The sequence below is a fragment of the Macrotis lagotis genome, chromosome 2 (assembly GCF_037893015.1).
Source record: "Macrotis lagotis isolate mMagLag1 chromosome 2, bilby.v1.9.chrom.fasta, whole genome shotgun sequence".
NCBI classification, from domain to species: domain Eukaryota; kingdom Metazoa; phylum Chordata; class Mammalia; order Peramelemorphia; family Peramelidae; genus Macrotis; species Macrotis lagotis.
In genome coordinates this window covers 80,835,583-80,847,883 of record NC_133659.1, presented here as the reverse complement: position 1 = coordinate 80,847,883, position 12,301 = coordinate 80,835,583, and the positions used below count along the sequence as shown (strand labels likewise).

Below are 12,301 nucleotides of genomic sequence, written 5' to 3'. Positions count from 1 at the left end.
ACAGTAAACATTGCAAATAATGATATAAAGTCACTGGAAGAAAGATAGAGCACAATCAGTACCTTGGCACCTGCCAAGGCCCTACCCACTGCCCCTAACTTTCCTTATTGAAAGTTTCAAAGGTTATATTTATTAACAGCTCAAAATGGCATTTGTGCTGTATGAATGCAAATTATTGTGGGTTATTATGTGGGTTATTCCTGAGAGGCAGACTATGGTTTAAGAGCTAGAAAGGACCTCAGAAATCATAGAGTCCAAACCAAACAGTTGATGGAATAGTAAACTAAGAGAGGCAAAAGCATTTTGCCCAAGATCATAAAATCAGTAATTCAGTGGGACTGAAACTCATGTCTTCTGACTCCAAAACCAGTGCACTTGACTGGAGTCTACCCAGCCCCATCACCAGTGCATTCCAAACCAGATAAAAATAGGGGAAATAGCTAATGAAATAAAATTTAAAAACAGCAAAACAGAGATAATGTTCATTTGTGGTTTTCTAAGAAAATATGCATCCCACAAGGATTCTTTTGTATGGGTTAATGATCCCTATTTCTGTTTGAGTTGAGTTTAACACCCCTCATCTAGAGCAGGCTACTTTTAACTCTACACTCCTTTTCAACACATCAGTATTCACAAAGGTTTAAGTTATTTTTAAGAATGAAAATATAATATAACCAAATATATAATATAACCAAAATAAGGTCAAAATGGATACGAGATTTAGACATAGGTACCATAGATAAATTAATAGACCAAAAATATCTGATCTATGGAAACTACCAAATAAATGATTTTGACTATATTAAATTTAAAAAAAAGTTTTGCACTAATAAAATCAATGCTGTCAAAATTAGAAGGAAAGCAGAAAGCTGGAAAACAACCTTCACAACTAGGAGCTCCGATAAAGGTCTCATTTCTAAAATATACAGAAAATTTATAAGGTCACAAGCCATTTCCCAGTTGATAAATGGTCAAAGGATATGAATAGACAGTTTAGTTTTTCAAATGAAGAAATTAAAGCTATATATAATCATATGAAAAAATGTTCCAAATCATTATTGATTAGAGAAGTGTAAATTAAACAATAAGTTATCACCTCACAACTATCAGATTGACTAATATGAGAAAAAGGGAAAATGACCAATGTTGGAGAGGTTATGGGGGGCTTGGGATATTGATACATTTCTGGTGGAGTTGTGAATGGATCCAACCTTTCTGGAGAGCAATATGGAACTCTGCCCAAAGATCAATAAAACTGTTCGTACCCTTTGACCCAGCAATTCCAGTTCTAGACCTATATCCAGAAGAAATGATAAAAAATTGGAAAAGTCCCTCATGTTCCAAAAATATTCATAGCAGTTCCTTTTGTAGTGGCAAAGAATTGGAAATTGAGAGGATGCCCATCATTTGGGGAATGAGTGAACAAGTTATGGTACATGAATGCTATGGAATATTATCATTCTATAAGAAATCATAAATGGAAGGACGTTAAAGAAGCCTGGAATGTCTTATAGGACCTGATACTGAGTGAAAGGAGCAGAACCAAGAGAACAATGTACACATAAACAACCACATTGTGAGATGAACAACCTTGATGGAAGCAGCTACTCTCAGCAGTTCCGAGAGGTAGGACAACCATATCAGACCAGTTATAGACAAGGTTATCCCCATCCAGAGGAAGAAAAACAAAACAAAAATGCAAAACAAAAACAAAACCCTTCAGTACCTGACACTTTATAAAAATTGTCCCTTATGTATCTCTTTCCCTTAATCCTAATTCCTCATACTGAAAATGACTAATATGTAAACATGTTTATCAAAAATATGTTATGTTCAATGCTAACCTCACTGTTCACTGCTGAGGGGAGGGGTGGGTGGGAAGGGAGGGTAGAAGAAACTTTGTAACTTAAAAATATCCATGTGAATAAGGATGAATGCTAAAAAAAATAAAATAGATGACCTTTTGAAACAAAAAGAATGATCATATGGAGGCAGAGAGAAGATGCAAAAGTGACTAAATTCTGGCTGTCTCTAACTACACACAGACACAGATAAACATCTACTGGACCTCCACAGCATCAATCTCAGGAAGGCTCAACTTGAAAAATTCTGCTGTTTCTAACAGTTCCTGTCATCAGCCGGGCATGAAAAGCTAATATAATTTGCTCCACCCTGGGAAAAGGGTAATAATTAGTACACTACTTGGCAAAGTGGGTCAATACTATAAAGTACATAAGTAATATTTCACAGACAGAAGCATCATGTTTTTACAAAGAGAGGGCCAATCTTGGAGTCAGGAAGACCTAGGTGCAAGTCTTACCTCTGAAACAGTTAGTCTAATAAATAAGCATTTATTAAACTCTCACTATGTTCCAAGTACTTTGCTTGAGTTCTAGGGGATACCAAACAAAATTCCTTTCCCTTCAAAAAAGTTGAACACATTCCCTACCCCCAAAGACCTTACAATTTAATGGATGAAAACATGCAAACAATTTGGCACAAATATACTGACAGTCGGAATTAGAGATAATCAAAGAAGGAAGGTATTAGAATTAGGGGAGATCAGAAAAGTCTTCTGATTGATATTTTATTTTATTTTTCTCCCATTTGCATTTTAGCTGGATCTTGAAAAAAGTCAATCAAGCCAGGAAGCTGAGATGAGGAAAGACAGAATTTCAGTGGTCAGATATTTAGCCTTCTAATTTAACCTCTTTGAAAGAGCACAAGTTACAAATATGTTGTCAATCCACATGGACGTCAGTAGTTCCCCCATCAGATGTTCTCCAGACTGATGAAATCACTCCCCCCCCCCAAATTTTTTAGATAGCATAGTCTAATACAGATATGACCTGCTTTAAGCCAACCAAACATTTTAAATCCAAATTTACAGCAGGCTGTGATTATTCATAGCATAAAGGAATTCTTTAATGTGCCAAGGATTTACTAAAAAGTTCCTTTACCAAGAGGGCTCCACTTCATGTAGCAAAAATGAAATGTGATTTGTGGAAATTCAGATTATACCCAGATTCTCAGAAATACAAAGTAGAATCCTATAGTTTCTTCAAATAGGTTCAACAAAACTGAAGACCTTAGTTTTCACCTCTCTAAAGAACTTACCTGTGATTTGCCTCCCTGGTAAAGAGAAATGTGAGTCCATTCTGCTTACAAAGGTGTCCAGACTTCAGCACCATCTGAACTAGGTGGGTATTCTCAGTTCTGAGGAGAAAGAATGCTTTAAAAATCCCACCAGTTTTAGAATCATAAAAACATAGAAGGTTACATCAAGGGGGGGGTGGGGTGGGGTGGGGTGGTGTCTAAAGTTCATTCAACCCACCCTCTTCATTTTAGAACCGAGGAGAACAATGCCCAAGGAAAGCCAGATGAGTTTCTCTAACTTGCTAACAAATCTGCCCATCACATCTTTCTTTGCTGGTAAAGAGGGGCATTTTAGTTTGATTTTTGAAACATAAAGGAATCTACACATACAGAGAGAGAGAGAGAGAGAGAGAGAGAGAGAGAGAGAGAGAGAGAGAGATCCTTGACTACATTGTTCTTTTTAGCAAAATAATGAAAAACTCTGGGCAAAAGGAGAATTTGTTTGACTTAGCCTTTTTTATTTTACTGTGAGGTTAAGAGGGAAAAAAATGTGTTTGTTCACCAAAGTGATCAAATTTTGTCCTTGACATGTAGTTCCAGAAGCAGAGATGGCAAGTGTAATCAAATCTCAAGCACCAGAACATACAGGCTGAAAGCAGATAAAACTCTAAGACTCCAAGAGTATTTATCCCCCAACTGTCCTTTGCTCTGAAATATATACACTGTAAAGCTCAGTGGAATAAAGTTGGTTTTCTCTCCCCACCCTTTCACCCCCACTTCATTCACCAAGAATGAAAGATAACTGGGATGCAGAAAATAAACTATTTTGAAACCAGTGCATCCACAGATGAAACTATCATCCATAATTGCCTGGATATAACATTGACCTACAAAAAAGGAATAACATTTTTAATATCTATGACCACACAGAACACTAATAGCCTCCAAACTAAATGAAATGGAAACACTTTTACAAAACAGGGTTCCCAAAAGTCTTAGTGCAGTTTTAAGCTATTAAAATTGTTATTTTCCAAGTTACTATAATTGCACTGATTTGTGGGACAAATTATTTAATGACATTACAAAAGGAATTAATGGTGTCTGATAATAGGAAGAGGTGCATATCTTCCCTATCCTTCTGTCAACTACAGGAGTTATCCCAAAAATGCTTTGGGGAAATCTATAGAAGATGAACTTAACACCAATATTAACACCTGTATTATTGAATAGAAATTCATAGATTTTTTTTCCCTAATTGAGCAACAGTTCAATATAGAAGCATAGCAACTTGTCCCAGGACCATTGCTATCTGAGCCCCTTTAAACATAAAGATGAAGGAAAAAAATCATTAACTACAATAATAATACCATCAAATATTTATATAATATTTTAAGGTGCTTTTCCCAGCACATTGCAAAGGGCTTCATAAATATCATTTAATGTTTTCCTCACAACAACCCCAGAAACTAAGTGCTTTTGGTATCCTTATTTTATAGATGAGAAAACTGAGGCAGGCATGGAGGTTGAGTGTCCTCGGTTACACAGGTAATAAGAGTCTGAAGCAGAATTGAAACTCAGGCTCTCAATTCTAGCACTTCATCTACTGACTAGTTTAATAACAAGAAATACTAAGTCTGATAAAATTTAAAGTGCAAAACAAATTTTAGAGTCTGGTCTGCCTTATATTATCTCATTTAAACAATTTATCAAAAGACTAAGCTATGTAGTTTTCATCTTTACAATTGGTTAAAGCATTGAAGAGAACTTACTATGAAGTACAATGAACTTTCCAAAATACAAAATTTTTTCAGGCTCTCTGTAGGACCATAACGACAATGTTTATTGTTGTTGTTTGTAGTGTTGGTGGATGGTGGATGGTGGGTGGTGATGGTAGGGGGTGGGGGTAGGGGTGATTTTTAATTATGAAACATCTCTGCTACAAATTGACCCAGTGTTCTTCCTGCTTCATCTCATGAAGAAAAAGACCAATTAATCATTGAAGCCTCACAGATAGTTTTAAAAAAATTATAGTTGAGCTAAATTGTTTGTATTTTTTCAAGCAGGCTAAAATTCTACCAACTTTTCCAATTCTGACCATGACAATGGTTCCTGTAACTATCAGTTGAAGCCTGTAACCAGTGCCAAATTCATATTTCATTTCTCAGTGCAAATTGTTATACACTAAAGTCTTGTCTTGTCAAGGTGAGACTATGCTTAGCTGTTGACTGGATTTTCCAGCTTCAGAGCTTACTGAATTCTTCCATTTATCTGAAAAGAAAGAATGAACTCCGAAGGAAGAGTAATAGTTGCTCATTGCCAAAAGAAACAGAACGATTTTGATTCAAATAATTTTCTTGGGAAATGATTGCCAACATGGTTATATATACCTAGTAGGTATTTAGTAAATGTTAGCTAGGTGATGATGCTTGTGAGGCTTTGAAGAAAATAGTAAGTGCTTTCTGACAACTTGACTGAGTATTGAGTATTTGAGACATCTGATTTTCTTTGGCTCACAAAAATAAAACTTTGGTTTCACTCTATGGAAAGCATATTGTTTGAAGCTTTCTCTAAGCAAAAACTTTTTCCTTTAGTCCTTATGCCCTGCACTTTGAACATAAGCATTTAATGAACTGATTATAACAAGTTTAGAACCAAAAGGCATCTTAGAAGGTAAAAAGAGAGACTAGTCACTAAGCCTAGGTCTTATGATCATATAAAGAACGTTACTACTACAATTCCCCTTGTGGAAGAGATTGGGTGCCCTGCTTCTGAGAAAGCCTTGATGACATGCAATATAAACATTCTGGAGAGATTTGGAGCATACACAGCAATTCTGTAACTGACTTTGATCTGTTGGATACCTGAAGAATAGCAGTTTTTTTTTTAATGAATACAGTTGCAAAAGCTAAACTTGTTTGCCTTTGAAAGTAATTAGTTAATGTTTAGCATGGTTATAAATATAGAGTCCATATTACATTGTTTTCTGACAGGAGGAGGAGGAGGAGGGAAGGAAGGGAGAATGAAAAATGTTTAAAAAAAAAAGATCCTTGAAAACTACCATTACGTGTAATTGGAAAAACAAATATAGAATTTTTTTTTAAAAAAATTAGAAAGTAATTAGTCAGACTCTTGCTTTCTTCATGTCTTTTCTTTAGCTGATCTCTCTGTGTTTGGTTCTCTTCTTCATGTTACTTCTTGATATGTGGTGAGAGACAGTGCTATAAGGAGAGAGACCTTGAGTCTTTTCCTTCCAAAGTCATCATGTAGACCATGAATATAGTCTCAGGTCTTTACCTCAGTATAAGTTATTTTATGTTAGATGAAGTAAATTGGACATTATGGTCTTGTGAGTTTTGAAAGGTTAGGAGAGCAAGTCCTATAAGAGCCAGGAGTCTAGAAGTTAAATCTCTGTCAAGTGAGCCTAGAGCTAATGCTCCAGCAAGGAGGGACTGTTGAGACCCAGTTAAGCAATAACTGATACAAGAGCCCACCTAGAATTGATGTCATATTTATAAATCAGCTTGGTGGAATGATGCTGTGTAGAAATTATTATCTGAACTCATTCCTCTCCCCCCCAAAAAAACAGGTGGCTCCACAAAGTGTTGGAGAGAATGCTTGTATTTCTGTTCTAGCAATATATTCAAAGTATATATCCTTTTGCAAAACCTAACTAATGTTCATTGTCCAAGTAGACCTGGGAGATAATCAGAATGTCTAATCGTGGAGACGAATAACCTTAGAGTGAGGCTCAAGCCAGTTACTGCATTAGAGAAGAGACATCTCAACCCTTCACATCAACCCTCCAAATCATTTAACTAGCCTAGTTTTGGGATAATAAGTTAGAGAATATGTTAAAAGAGCATCTAGTTCAACTATTTCTTTTTATGGGTGGGGAAGTTTAGGACCTCAGAGGTTAAGGTGTTTAACCCAGGGTAACACTGGTAGTAAACCACAAAGCTGTGATTTGTAAAGCAAACTATTTATTTGGATCTAGTTTTCTTCCTAAGAATGATTAAAATACATCTTTTTATTTTATTTCCAATTTTCCATTAACTATTCAATTTGAATTTAAAGGATATATCATCTTGGGATGTATCTTGAGCTCCTTTGCTTTTGAGAACACACTATCCATTTCCTCCATCTACTGGATGCTGAATAGTTTTGAGACATTGAAATTTCCTTCTCTTCATCTTTGATTATCTTTCTCCTAGTCATTTGCAGAATTTGTTGTTTGTTATTGAACTTGCTAAATTTAACAACTATAAATCTTGAAATTTGCAAGATAGAATTTTCCTGGAGACAATTTTTGTATCCTTTCAATTGTCACTTTGTTTTCATTGTTAAGAATTTCTGGGCAGTTTTTTTTTTTGGATTTTTTCATTATGTTAAATTTGTTCTTTATTTGTCATGTATTTCTGGGAGACATTATCTTTAAGCTTTCTCATGCTTTGTCTTCAAAATCACTATGCTTTATTTACATGAAATCATCTTTTCTTCTAATATTGCTTTTAGTGTCTTCATTAAGATTGTCCTTCACTACTCATCTAATGTTTCTAGAGAGCAATCTAGAATCATGCCCAAAGGGCAATGAAAATATTCATACCCTTGGATCCAGCAATACCACTACTGGATCTATACCCTGAAGAGATCATGAAAAAGGGTAAAAACATTACTTGAAGAAAAATATTCATAGCAGCTCTGTGGAATTGGAAATTGAGCGAATGTTCATCAATTGGGGAATAAATGACTGAATAAAATAAATTGTGGTATATATATATACATATATATATATATATATATTTAATATATGTTATGGAATACTATTGTTCTATTAGAAACCAGGAAGGATGGGATTTCAGAGAAGCCTGGAAGAATTTGTATGAACTGATGCTGAGCAAGATGAGCAGAACTAGAAGAACATTGTACACCATAACAGCAATAGGTGATGACCAAACTTGATGGACTTGCTCATTCCATCAATGTAATAATCAGGGATAATTTTAGGGTATTTGTGACCGAGAATACCATCGGTATCCAGAGAAAGAACTACGGAGTTTAAACAAAGACCAAAGTCTATTGTCTTCAATTTTTTTAAGTGTCTTATGTACTACATAATTTTGATATCTCTAATATTTTATTTTCTCCTTAAGGACATGATTTCTCTCTCAACACATTCAATTTCGATTAATGTATATAGCATGGAAGCAATGTAAAGATTATCATACTGCCTTCTGTGGGGGGGAGAGGATAGGGGAGGGAAGGAAGGGTTGGGGGGGGATTGTAAAATTCACAACCTTACAAAAAATGATAAGCAGAAACTACTATTGTATATAATTGGAAAACAAATAAAATATTAATAAAAAAGATTTCCTTCACTTCTGTGAAATTGCATTCTCAATCAGTTATTCTCTTTTTTTATTTCTCTGGTGAAGCACAACATGATGGATTCAAGACTTTCCATTCTGCCATTCATTTCCACTGTAAAGACTATAAACTATGCTTTTACAACATTTATTTTTCTTTAAAATAATCCAGGAACATCCTGTGCAATTCTATGATCTCTTGGGAATTCATAGGATCCATTGCCTCATCAAGTGCTAATTCATTTTCCTTTGTCTTGCAACATTTATTCAAAGATATCTGGACTCATTTATTTGATCTGGAGATCAAATATTTCTATAGTATTAATAACTTTCATTTTGATCTATCTGGTTATACTCTAAGATATTAACTGAATTTCCATCTTTTTGACAACTTGTAATTTCAGTACTTTTCCTTATAGTTTCCTATTCATTTTCTGACCCCTTCCTAAAGGAAAACTTTAGAGGTTTGAGATTTCCTTAAATCTATGTCAGTCTTGTTCCAGGCAGGATAGTTCATGTTTCATCAGTCTCAGACTTTGGTCCAAGTGACCTCTTGGAGAACAGATGGGTATTGGAGCCTTTGCTTTAGTCAGGAACATGCTAGATCCCACCACAATAACCTCTGTTCTTCAGTTCTCTACTTGAGAACTAACTAAAGTCTCAACTATAGTATGCTGTTTTGGTTTTCCATTATTCTAGGAAAGAGTAGTAGAGTTTTCTTGTGTTGCAAGCTCTGATTTGCCTTATGCAGTCCTGCTATAGAGTAGTGGGTGGTTGGGAAAGGACTGCTGAGTGTATGCTTTAGAGGTTAGGGACTAAACTTCTCTGCTGTTACTTCATTGGATTTTTTTTTTACCTCATTAGAGTTTTTGGTATTCTAGATTATTAAGATAAATAAAATTGCTCTACTCTTTGCCTTTAATTCTTATTTTTGTAGGGATTTGAAAGGTTGCAAGGATCAGAGGAAATTTCTAGTCTTCCATCTTATTTGTCATGACTCAGAAGTCTTATGAAGCTATAATTTGATTAATTACAGGCTTTTTTATAACACTAATTTTTGGGATTTCCAGAAAAATTGTTGTTAAGCAATTCCTCCTTTCCTTTAGATTATTCTTATCTCTAGTTTTGACTGAGACCTAAAAAAAAGAAGAAAAGAAGCTTAGTCCTTCTCCTCCATCTTTATTATCATGGGCTTAACATCCAGGTAGGTGGGGCATGAACAGAAGTTCAAAACTTACTTGGTAATATAACGTCTAGAGTCCAGAATAACAAAAGTGATGGTAGATTTGATTTACTTTTCCCTGGTCAGACCTGACCACATTATCAGTATTACATTCAGTTTAGGGTGGCACATTGCAGAAAAGTTTTCAGTTTCTCAGGTGATCAGGATAGTGAAGACATTTGAAACTGTGTCATAAATGACTTGGTTGAAGAAACCAAGGATGTGTAACCTAAGGGAAAGATAACTAGGACATTGTAAATCTTAAAATTCCATGTAAATGTGAGTTGCTAAAAGGGAAGCATAATTAGCAGTCTTCAAAGAGCTGAAGAGGGAAAGCTCTCATGATTGATCCCTCAAGTAGTAGCAGTAGGAAAATGGTATATAGAGAAGTAGAGATTCATCCCTTAATAATTAAAAACTATTTAAGAAAATAATAAGTTATACTTTTTAAAATTAATTATTTTATTTTTAATTTCTGGAATAAAGCAAGCATTTCTATACCATAGTATAGCAAAAAAGATTGTACATGAGACTGCAAATGTATTATGTACAACCTGCAATTCCTTTAAACACATAAAAAGTTATATTTAAATTTCTTTGCCTATATTAGCAGAAGAGGATATAGAATAACAAAATGATCTATTTTAGAAAAAGAAATTGAACAGACCATAAATGAACTTCCTAAAAAAAAGCACTGGAACCAGAGGGAATTACAAGTGAATTCTATCAAACAAAGATCAGCTAATTTCAATATTAAATAAATTATTGCAATAATGGGCAACGAAAGTAGCCTACCAAACTCCTTTTATCAAATACATAAGATACTGACAACGAAGAAGTTACATTTCAAAATAGAACATTCCCCATCCCTGAAGGTCATGAAGGGAAAAACTAAGGCCATTTGATCACTTGGATATTCATGCTTTGGAGCAGGGATTAGATAAGAATGGAGGAGGAGAACATATTGATGGAGCATTTCAAGTTTTGCAAGGGATTTGGCATATTTGCCGCATGATAATCCTGTGAAGCAGGCACTTAAAAATGAGGAAACTGAGGCTGAAAGGTTAAAGGATTTGCCCAAGGTAGCATAGCTAATGTATAACTGAAGCAGTATTTAAACAGATTTTGTTGAATCCAAACCAATACATTTTCTCCTTCATCACCTAACTGCCCTAGTTGGCTTCTAAAGTCATAGTGCTAAATTTGCATGATTACTTTTTTATAATCTCAAAAATATTTCACACAAAAAAGTAAATATGTAAATACTTAAGTGTTAGGGATATAGCAAGATTCATTGAAAAGAATGCTGGATGCACAAAAAAGAAACCAGCATCAAATACTGCCTCTATTCTCTTATTAGCTTTGAGAGCTTGGGCATCGCTTAATTCTTTACTAGACAAAAAAAAAAAAAAACCCCAACTTTGTACCATTTGATCTCCAAAGTCTCTTCCATCTTTAAATCTATGATTCTATGATCACTAGACTTTCATTTTACATTATGCAACTTGTTTTCTCCTAATATTTATTGTGGACAAATCTCTCCTCCAAAAACCTTGGGTAAATGTTCGGAAATTCCTTTTCTAAAAACCTAGAATGTAAATTTCTACATTCCTTTCATGTATTGTCTTATGGCTACTCAAATTATTGTATTAGACGGTTTCTTAGATAATTGTATTTTTCCCCTTCTCAATTAGACTTAAACATAAAATATTACTTCATTTTATACTCATTGCAACCCTAGGATATAGGTATTATTATTTTCAACTCCATTTTATAGTTGAAGAAATTTAGGCAAATAGATTAAGTGACCTGTCCAGGGTCATACAGCTAATACTTGTCTAAGGCTGAATTTGAACATAGAATTTTTATATTCCAGGTCCAATGCTTTCCCCCCATACCATCTGACTAAGTAACAAGAATTTTGTCTTCTTTTTTTTTTAATCTTAATATCTCCCACAATAGCATGGCATGGTGGACAGAGGAGCTATGTGAAAATTAGGAATCTTAGGTATTTAAGTCCCTCTTCTGACACAAATTGGCTTTGTGACCCTGGATAAGTCATTTAATATGTCAGTATTCCAGGGAAATTATTTAAGACTATGATTTTTATAATTGGTATGGATCTGATTTGGCACAGGTAATTTCCTTACTGGAATTCCCTGTATTAATGATATTGTAGAAGGAAGGAAGGAAGGAAGGAAGGAAGGAAGGAAGGAAGGAAGGAAGGAAGGAAGGAAGGAAGGAAGGAAGGAAGGAAGGAAGGAAGGAAGGAAGGGTAAAAATCACTTGAACTTTGTTTCCACTTTCCTTCTTTGGATTAGATGGCTTATTAGGTCTCTTCCAAAAAGTATCTTTGATCCCAGCTACTTGGCACATTATCCATGTTAGTTGAATTGAAGAAGAAAATATGATTAGCCTGATGACTTGTTAATTCCTGTTACTCCAAAGCTTCCCTCACTATCAAGCCTTTAGTTCTCCTTCCCCAAAGCTTACTAGTTTTTTTTACTTTCAACATCATACTTGGGACTTGAATCCAACTATTCCTCCAAGTCAATCATCTTCAGGCCCTCCAAGAAAGAGTCCTATTTCTTAAATCTTCTGCTCCTTGAGATGCAACTAG

The 12,301-nt window shown here is 34.7% G+C and overlaps 1 protein-coding gene and 1 long non-coding RNA gene across 2 annotated transcripts in view; both read right to left on the bottom strand.

The window, feature by feature from the left end:
* Positions 1–3,813, bottom strand: part of LOC141511071 (uncharacterized) — a 48,751-nt gene extending 44,938 nt beyond the window's left edge. The window contains exons 1-2 of the long non-coding RNA XR_012475261.1: positions 3,335–3,813; positions 3,118–3,216 (exon numbers count right to left, since the gene is read on the bottom strand). This is a non-coding gene — a long non-coding RNA (uncharacterized LOC141511071). The remainder of the gene's footprint in view (positions 1–3,117; positions 3,217–3,334) is intronic.
* Positions 1–12,301, bottom strand: part of HMCN1 (hemicentin 1) — an 814,916-nt gene that overhangs the window by 701,607 nt on the left and 101,008 nt on the right. The window lies entirely within an intron of this gene.